Genomic DNA, 11,164 nt, shown 5'->3' on the forward strand with positions numbered 1-11,164 from the left:
CACCTTCTACCTTCTAGGGTCTACCAGAATGATTACTTATGTCCTAAAGTCATTCAAGCTTTAAGTAGCGCACAAGGACTCCGCACATCGCGTCAGGTGCATCGGCTTAAGACATTCAAGTTAAAGGATGTCACGAATTCGATAATCGGGGTGCATATCGCTTGCCTTAAGGCTAAAGCAGCAGGCTCCCTGGTGAGCAAGAGGGGTAGCCGAGGAGTTTTGACCACCTTGAGGTGTGTCATATTATAGAGCATCAATTTCTCCCAAGCTAGGGAAACACATTGCACCCGATCTTCTTACCTACCAGGTTCTATAAGGCCATGTGGTCATAAGGTGACCGTTCACAATATTCAAATGCAAGAGAAGTATTTTTTGAGGGATGCAAGGATTTTCTCCAAGGATGTATCCCAAAACTTGAACTCTTCACTAACTAACTAACTAACTAACTAACTAACTATATATATATATATATATATATATATATATATATATAAAATGAAAAATGTATGATTCAAGAATAGTAAGAAAATACAAAAAATCATACTAAGCATTTACAATTAGTAACAATTACAGTTACTAAAGGCATTCAAACTTGTGAATGAGTTGAGAGTTTGGACTCCCTGGTGATTTCGAGCGTAACGACGACATCTTCATCCCACTGCAAATTTTGCATCTGTGTATCTGGTTCTTACATTGGTATCAAAGCGGGTTCGACAGATCCCTGAAGGTACCGAAAGCAGCCTGTGCATGCAGGCGTGTTGACTCAAAAATCAAACACCGGTAATGGCAACGACTCATCGCCAGAAAAAGTGCATAAAAGAAAAATAAATAAATAAATAAATCAAAACAAGAGGTCAATGCTTATTTTCTAATTTAGGCAAATTGGTGAACCAAGCGTTCCCGATTTGCGTAAAATCAAGAAAAAAAAAACAGGAAGAAGGTTTGGCCCTCTTCGAGTTTTGATTTTTTCCAAGTAGAGGAAAGGAAAACCACCACCGGTGGTGATCAGACACCTATGGTGGCCCGGTCATTCTAACCCTCACTCTCTGTGCACCGGACCACCAGATTTCTCGATGGTCTCAGTGCTGAAAAAAAAGAAGATGGTTCAGTCCCCTCTTTCTTCTTTCTCTTTTCTGAGAGGGTTCAGTCCCCTCTTTCTTCTCTCTTTTTTCTGAGAGGGTTTGAACTGAACGAGGGTTCGGTCCCCTCTTTCTTCTTTCTCTTTTTTAGGGGCTCGTACCGAACAAAAAATGTCTGCAGAGGCGTCGGTTGAACCCATTGAAATAAAAAAAAATCTCTCACATTTTTTATCGGAGGCTGGACTAGCCGCCGGGGGTACCGTTGGATCGCCGTTGACAGAAGGTGCCAGTGAACCGGCCGCCTGCAGCGGCAGACAAAGGCTGTATTTTCGCCAGCCTTCAAACCCTCAGCGGTGGATGCCTTTAGAGGTTGTGCGATGATCGCCGGTCACCCAATCTGGTGCGGCATTCTGCCATCGGCTGGTAGCCTGGTGCAATGTGCAGCCGCAGAATTGACGTTGGACTTCCGCCTGCAACGACAGACAGACAACAAAATGAAAAAAAGTAGGAAGAAGAAAGGGGTAAAGGTGTTGCTTACCAGGGCAGACCAGAGAGGGTCGTCGAAAGGACCCTTGCCGAAAACCCGGCATCGCTCCAGTAGCAGGTTTCCTCTTTTCTCAAAATAAAAGAAAAAGAAAAGGAGAACCCTAATCGGGTTCCCTCCTTCGTTTTGACGTATAAACCCTTTTTATATAACAAAAATATATTTCAATTTAAACTTGGAATTTCCTGAAAATTCAAGAAAAGGTTGGTTTTTCTGAAAAATAGAAAATAGCACATCGACTTTTCTAAAATTATAGAAAAGTGGTTCCATCCTTTTCTGTTTAACTTAGAAAACTTTTCTTTTGAGGTTTTTGTTTCTGTTTTTGCTTAGAAAGGGTTCTATCTTTCTGAAAATTATAGAAAAGTAATTTATCTTTTTTGATAAACTCCGAAATTTCTAAAAGTGTTCTGCTTTATTGAGTTTTTGCAAAACATGGTCTCTAAACTTTTTTGATATTACAGAAAAAGAGTCAGAACTTTCTGTTTAACTCAAAAAGTTGCAGAATCAGGTTTCTGTGATTTTTTATTACACAGAACCTCTCGTATTACTTTTTGAAATTACATAAAAGTGGTTCTAAGTTTCTGAAAGCCACCTGCTACTTATTTTTGTCAAATAGTGCTTAAATTTAGTATTTTTTTGTGAATTTCTTGCATACTTAAAAACCATATTGCATGCTAAACTGACTTAGGATGATCAAAACTAGTTACATTTATAAATATTAGTTGAAAAATTCTTTATTAATTCTAATATTTATTTATAATTAGGAATATGGAAAATCAAATAGTCATGACTGAGTTATCCAAAATAAAAAAACTCTATGGGATGAATTTTGGAATGTGGAGAAGAAAAATGGAATATCTATTGACATATGACAAGACCTTATACGTATTGAACAATGTAAAATCTTCACTAACTGATAAATCGACTGAAGAAGAGAAGAAAGCTCATAAAGAGTTTATTGAATATGATCAACTTGCTCGAACAACTCTTCTAACATTTATGCAAGATGACCTCATCTGAGTGTTTGAAGACTTTGACATTGCAAAGAGAATGATGGAAGAAGTCAGAAAGAAGTATGATATGACTTCAGAGACTCACATTCAACTTCTTTTGGAGTAGTACAACTCTTGCAGGATGAAAGAGTTAGACAACATGATCGATCATGTGAATCAAATGTTGGTAATGGCTAAGGACTTAGACATAACAGAAAATAATATTCCTGAGTGCATGCAAATCTCCATCATATTAAACAACCTTCCTCTAATGTGAAAAATGGTGTCGATTTCCATGAGATTAAATCAGAAAAGCCTTACTCTAACTGAGTTCCCTCTATAATTAGCTCTTGAGCAAGAGCACATGTCAAAAGACAAAAAGAGAGAAGTTATGAATACCCAAAAATCCTTCCCGGCAACCTCTTATAAGTTCAAGCCTAAAGGCACATTTTTTAAGAAATTTAAGAAGAATAAATTCAACAAGAAACGTCTAGTATAAACCAAAAACTCTAGGACTACAACCAGAAGAGCATGTTTCTCTTATAGAAAAGTTGAGTATTTTAAGAATAATTATCCAGATAGAACCAAGAAAGAGAATCCAGGAAAGCAAGTAAATGGAGAACGACAATTAGTATGCACTATGTCTGAATCATTGATCACATATAGTGATCTCCTAGGGTGGTGGATTGATTCTGGGGCAACGCGACTTGTGTCTAAGACAAAGGAATGACTTGTCGAGATAAAGAAGTTGAAGCCTAGAAATCATAAGGTGTATATGAGAAATAACACCTATAGTGATGTGGTCGGGTTAGAGACCTATAGGCTTCAGGTAGAAGGGGCAAGTCTCCTATTAACAAATATACTTTATGTACCTTTCATGAGAATGAATCTTTAGCAATAAGAGATTTTGCTAAAAAGGGCTTCATCTTAGAGGTCGCTATTGGGAAAGATGGAAAAGTGAATCTCAGGGGTCGCTATGATGCTGACCATGATCTTTTTCATCTTAATGTAACTCATTCTATAAATAATACAATGAATATTTCTGGTTATATTAATTGTGCGTTTAATGTCAATGAATATTTATGACATTTAAGGTTAGGGCATGTAAATGTCAATAAAAAGAAAAAAATAATGCGCATGAGATTGTTACATTCTCTTAAAATGTAAAATTTAAAAAATGTATATCAGGTAAAATGACTAAATAACCTTTTCTTAAAGGAAGTAGGTCATGTGACTTTCTAGTTTTAGAATACACATATATTTGTGGACCTTTAACCATAGAAACACATGAAACGAAATCATATTTCATCACATTTATAGATGATTACTCAATGTATGAATACATATACCTAATATTTAAGAAATCTGAAGCTCTAAAAAAGTTTAAGGCATATAAACATGAAGTTGAAGGATTACTAAGAAGAAAAATCAAAGTTATTAGACTTGATAGAAGAGGTGAATATAACTCTGATGAGTTTAAGACCTTCTGCATTGATAATAATATAACTTCTCATACAACTATGCCTTATACACCACAACAGAATGATGTAGCAGAATGAAAGAATAAAACCTTAATGGATATGACAAGATCCATGTTGGCACATGTAAATCTTTCCAAGAAATTCTGGAGAGAAGCAATTTGCATTGCCATATATATCCTAAATAAGGTTTCTTCTAAAGCTGTAGAGCTTACACTCCATGAATTATAGACTGGTAGAAAGCCAAACTTGAGTCATTTAAGAAAGTGGGGGTCACCTGCTCATGTGTTGATTCATAGTCAAATGAGAGACAAGTTAGACAGTAAAACTATCAAATACATCTTCATGGGATACCTAAAAGGATCAAAGGAATATCGTCTATATAATCCTAAAAAAGAATTTATAGAGAATAGAGAAGTAGAATTTTTGTAAACTCAAGAAAACAATTTTGATCCTGAAGATGGTGGTGTCTTTTTTTATATCATAAATGATCCTAGGGTACCAAGTCAAAAGATAGAGCATAACGATACAATTGTGAATAATGAGCAAAATTCACAACTAGTAATTGGACAAAAAAAAACAAGAACTCCTCCATCCTATTTAAATAATTATTGCATATTCTTGAGTGGAGAATTATGCTATTCTATAGATTTAGATGAAACTCTTGACAACTTGAGTTTTAAAGATGCAATTGCTTCTAATGAGTCTGAACTATGAAATGAAGCAATAAAAGATGAGTTGGACTCTATAGAAAAGAATGGAGTTTGAGAGCTAGTTACTTTTCCTAATAGATATAAATCGATTGGTAGTAAGTGGGTTCTAAAAAAAAATACAAGGCAGATGAATCTATTGATAGATTCAAGGCAAGATTAGTATCAAAAGGTTATTGTCAACGAGAAGGAATTGATTATGAAAAAATTTACTTTCCAATAGCCAAGCTAGCATCTATTCATATTATATTGGCATTGGTAGCTTATTTTGATCTTGACCTATATCAAATGGATGTGAAAGTCACCTTCTTAAATGGTGAATTAAATGAGATTATTTTCATGCAGCAACCAGAAGGTTTTGAAATTAAAGGTCAAGAGGATAAAATATATAAGTTAAATAAATCCTTGTATGAACTTAAGCAGTTACCAAGATAGTGGTATTTGACTTTTCATAATGATATAACCAAATTGGGTTATGAGGCAAATAGTCTGGACCACTGTGTATATGCCAAGAATAGTGTGAGTAAGTTTACAGTATTATCCCTCTATGTTGATGATATATTAATTACAGAAAATGACATATACATGATAAATATGACTAAATCATGATTAAGTTCTCGATTTGAAATGAAAGATATGGGTGAAGCTTCATATATCCTTAAAATTAAATCTAGAGAGATAAAAAATCGAGATTGCTATATCTAAGTCAAGAAAAATATCTTGACCACATTCTAAAAAAAATTAGAATGAAAAATACCAAGGCAAAGGGTACTACTGTAGTAAAAGACCAAAAGCTAAGTAAGAATGATTGTCCAAAAGATGGACAAAAAAAGTTGAATGTTCTTTATGCTCAGGTAATTGAAAGTCTGATGTATGCAATGCTTTATACTAGACCTGATTTAAGTTTTGTTATAAGTCTAGTAAGTAGATATCAAAGTAATCCTAGGCTCTCTCACTGAAAAACAATAAAAAAAAATTCGATATCTAAAAAAAATTAAGGAACTTAAGTTATGCTATTAGTTAGATAGTTTAAAGCTTGTAGGCTACTCAGATGCTGACTTTGATGGTGATAGAGATGAAACAAAGTCTACATTTGGTTATGTATTTATGTTAGGAAGTGGGGCAATTGCATGGTCATACAAGAAACAAGGGTGTGTGGCACAACATATTCAGGAAGCTAAGTATATTGTCTGTAATATGACAGCCATATTTAGTGTGTGGATAAATCATTTCCTAAATAAGTTAAAATTGGACATTCCAAAAGATCCAGTTCAACTTTATTGTGATAATAAAGCAGCTATAAAACTAATAAAAACAGAAGCTGATAACTCTAAAAGTAAGCATATTAAAGTTAAATATCAATATATTCATGATATGCTTATGAAAAATGAAATAGTAGTGGATTATATTCCTTCAAGTGACATGGTAGCAGATCCGCTAACTAAGGATGTTTTCACTAGACATGTGTGTCAGATGAGACTTAAATACATCTAAGTGGCGAGTGAGTAAAGATTAGTATGAAAGTGTGTATGCAAGGTTTTAATTGAGAACAAGCATATCAACACAAAGTGAGTAAAGATTACTTGAAAAGTGTGTATGCAAGGTTCCAGTTGAGAACAAGCATATAAACACAAGAAATCCCTTATGGCCAAGTGGAAGATGCAAGGCCATGTAGCCACAAGGTGACTGTTGAGGGCCATTCAAACAATCACAATATTCAAATGCAAGAGACGTGTCTCTTGAGGAATGAAGAGATTTCTCCCAGGGTTGTGTCTCAAAACTTGAACTCTTCACTAACTATATATATAGTAAAAAGGGTATGGTTCAAGAATAGTAAGAAAATATAAGGAATCATACAAGCATTCACAGTTAGTAACAGTACTAAAGGCATTCAGACTTGTGAACGAGTTGTGAGTGTGGACTCCTTGGCGATTTCGAGCGTAAGATCAACATCTTCATCCCGCTGCAAATTCTGCATCCGTGTATCTAGTTCTTACATGTCCCACCACCTGAAGTGTGGTTTCTTCTTGATAAATATCAAAAAAATAAAAATCATGTTATAGATAAAGGGCATCTAGATCACATTGATTATACAGTTGAGACTAAAGCTATCAATCTACGGTGGTTGGGTGTCCTTCATTGACCCTTGATAGTAGGCAGGCAAAGAAGAGATTCAAGAATCGATCTGAATACCTTGCAAGGTACTCAGACCACTCATTGTAGAACACATCAAGTCGTGGATATGCAAAGGAGAGAAAGCAATGCATCATTTTTATCTTAGCAAGGTACTCAACCCACTCATTCCATGGCACACATCAAATCACTAGCAGAAGGGGAGGATAAGGATAGAAAGCAAGGCATCATTGTTATCTTTGCAAGGTACACTATCGATTATTAGATCTCACTTGATGGTAGGGTAACTTCAAGTATAATTTTTTTGAAAAAAAGACAGATTACCTTAGGGGTGATGCTAACGGTATCCTCTGTTGAATTCACATGATCAACGACATCTAACCACCATGGATGGATTGCTTTGCTATCAGTTATTCATTAGGTATGCTATGAATGTTGTTCATCTAGACCATCAACAACTTCAAAATAAGTTTTGGGGTCCTAGCAAAAAGGCAAACCATCTGTCCATGATGAGTCAGGGCCCGTAGATACTTCAATTTTGACTAAATAGTTTTTTAGAAAAATATTTCTTTTATAATAAGGTATTTTCGGTTATTTTTATTCAAAATTAAGTTCAAATGCACTTTTGGCTCTCAAATGGCATCTTTAATATTTTATCAAAAAGAAAATTTAAACTAAAGAGTCTTAACTTTCAAATGAGACAAAAATTAGGTCGATCTGACATCGGAGTAAAGAGTGTGACATCTCTGACCAAAATTCTGTTTTCAGGTATGCTCCATTTTGAGTGTATTTTCTTATGATAAAAAATATAAAATTTGATTTTTTATGTAGAAAATAAAAAAATAGAAGATGTTAGTTTTTCAACGCATTAAACTGTGTCTCAATCTGACATTCGAATAGAGAGTTATAATCAAAACGATTTAGCTTGTCATAAAGGATCCGAAGTGCGACCTGATTTAAAATATGGATATATGAAATTCCTATATCCAGTTTTTAGGATACTTTTGGAAGCCACATTAATCACATTCTTAGATTCTAATCTTTTTAGAAAACCCTAGAAGCTTTCTCATTTCTCTTAAATATAAGTTCCTAATATCTTGTGGATTGTTCTCACCTTGGATTCATTGAACTTAGCAATAGCCCCTAAGTTAGTTAATTTCAACCAATAAGATTTAACCTAGTGGCAAGAACCAATAAAAAAGAGACCTTAAAACTTTCAACCAATAAGATTGTGTCACATTATCAAAAGCTGAATTTGAATCTTTAGACCCAAAATTTGTAGGATCAAAGTATAAATCCATTTCAAAATCTATAAATAGATATTTACTCTAGTCCAGCTATGTAGAACCAGAGTAAGAAAGCTCTCTCACATTGAGAGTCTAACCTAACCTAATCATTCTGACTTTGTCGAATCTATCTATCAAATCTAGGTTTAGATCACCTATCTTAAGATCTATATTCTGCTGGATCCAAACCTTTTTGAGCTCGTGCCCTATAGAGGTGTTGTCTAATTCATTTTTCGTCGGAGTTAATGTCTTAAGAGAACTACCTAAGCTCGTGGTGAGTTAACTTTTATCTTAGTTTTATTTTATTCAATTTATTTATAGTATTTTTATCTCTAATTTTCATACATTTGCTTTTGTTCATGTTTTTTTGAGTGTTGGTCAATCAACTTCATTTTTTTTAGCACCCACGTACGAGCCACTAGTCACTTACAAGCTAAAACCCACAAGTTGCAGATTCTGAAGTTTTTGTCCCTGCTCATCAGAGGAGAAAAGATGCACTATTTGACTCCACATTCTCTTGTGTCTTCTAAAATTCAGATATGTTTTTAAATTCAAAACTCATCTTCAAAATTATCCTTATTTTTCTTGAAAATTTTGGGAATTCACACGCGCTTGACGGTAATACCCATGACCCAATCTCCTTTCTTTTTTAAGTAGTAACGTACCGACTCCAAAGAGTATGCAAACACCGACAGAACAAATTCTGATGTTTAAATAGATAGCCAGAGAGCTGGTAGGACATTTAAAAGAAAAACAGAGTGAAGTGACTTCTAAAACAAATGCAATACAACTTTGAGATGACACGAGATTTAAAGTTACTCTTTCTTTTCTTCTTTTTTTCCAAGTGACAATCACTTTCCTTCTTTGTCTTCTGCTGATTGAAGCCAAAAGGGAGATGCTCTTCAAGATACAGAACTGTTGGCCAACTTCTTAATTGTACAACCTAAGGCGATTGGCCTAAACAATCCTATTGCTTTATTCATAAAACTGTAGCAAACAAAAAAATTCAATCACGTTTACACTTTGAAAGGTCCAACTTGAAACCAGCCCGATAAGACTAAGGCTCGGCCGGAACCTGATTTAGGTGAAAGGCTTTGGCGTGCCTGGCCATGGTGTGGATCAAGCTGGTCAGGCCAAAATACCTGACCGAATTAACAACATTCATCTCTGAATCTTTAGAAACAAGATCCCATGCATCATTATGACAAAGTGCAAGAAGTTCTTTCTTTTAATAGGCCGTAGCCTTGCAAGTCGGTAAGCCGTGCAATGAACATAACAATTTTCAATGAGATATCTAACATATTGACCTTCACATCACCTGCTCATAGTACAATAACTTCAGTGAGACATCTTTCTCAGTCATAAAGAAATAGACCACCATTTATGTTAGTGGACCTGAAATAGGCCCATCATCATAAAGCTTTCCCAACTTCACAAAATAGGCACTCTTCCTAAAACTTTGCAACTTTGCTGGCCAAGTTAACTGCTGTCTCTTTATATATATATATATATATATATTTACACAGAGAAACCGCCCCCAGGAACAGAGACCTAGCGGCGCTAGCTCTGCCTGCCATACAAAATATATGGTCACTGTCTTGTTTAATGTTTTTCTGTGAATCCAAAATATATATGATAGGGTTTTTGAAGTTGGATGCGTTTAGTGACCTTAACTTTACATGAATATCCCAAGATAATCTTGGCATTTGGGCCAACATTAATCCCATGTATTTGGTTATCTGTCTCGTGACAAAAATGGAAACTACTAAAAGTTGCACCTCATGAGATTTACTAAAAGTTGAAACCAAATCATGTTTTTATTATTCGTAATGGTGAAATGATGCTGTAAAGTGAAATTTGCAGTGAAGCATTTTACATTTTATTGTCATTATGGAGAGTTTCATGGCCTGAATTATTGTTCATACTATGCAGAAAGCATGCACATGTGTTTGTGCTTGTGTACTTGTCTGTGTGATCATGTGGTTTAGACTTGTCTCATATAACATGGCAGTAATTTGCTGTAGAGTTGCTTTAGGGCACGTTTGGAAGAGAGAAAAACTTTCATAGGAAAATAAAGTTTTGCCCATGAGAAGTTTTCCAAAAAAAAGTTTTTCACTTGATTGTATAGCACGAGAAAAAGAGAGTGAGAAAATGTGAAAAGCTGAGAGAGATAAGGAGGAGGGTGGGGGTGATTGTAGTGGGTGGTGGTGAGATGGATGGTGGTGGTGAGATGATTGGTGGAGAGTGTAAAAATAAATTTTCTATTGATAGGAAACATTCCTCCACCTCCCTCATGGCGGAATGTTTCCTATCAAAAAGTGTACTTTTTAGAAAAACTCACTGAATGAAAAACTCTCTCCTTTGGAAGGGTAAGAAAATTTGTATGGGTTTTTCATTTTGTATCACTTTTCCTACATATTTTTCCCTTCCAAACGTGCCCTTAGAATGACTTTGTATCCAAGATACACAGAAATTAACATTGAGAGAGAGCCTTTCAAAAAAAAATGAGAGAGAGAGAGAGAGAGAGAGAGAGAGAGAGAGAGAGAGAGAGTTTTACTTCATTGCATTGATCGCAGTTTAGTTGGCAATTAAGATTTGTCCATAGTCCTAGTAGCAAGACCTTGCGCCAACCAACGGGGGCTCCACTTGTCTGGTAGGAGCAGCTAGTGAACGTCACCTTGTGTTGGGACGTTGTAGGTTCAAAACTCAATGGTATAGTTGTATAACCGGAAGGGGTCTGCCTAACCCCAGCTCACCTTTCAGAAAAAAAAAACCTTGCACCAACACACACATGCATAATTAGTTTCATGCTTGATGTAAATATTGTTTAAGGGAAAAAACTAATGATCATATCTCAAGGGAAAACAAAAAGGAATCAATGCCACAGAATTGCATGAAAATAAGAATAGCAGGAAATTTCCATTAAACAACTTGAATTCAAA

Source organism: Nuphar pumila, chromosome 1, assembly GCF_984573655.1.
Source record: "Nuphar pumila chromosome 1, dmNupPumi1.hap1.1, whole genome shotgun sequence".
Classification (NCBI taxonomy): Eukaryota; Viridiplantae; Streptophyta; class Magnoliopsida; order Nymphaeales; family Nymphaeaceae; genus Nuphar; species Nuphar pumila.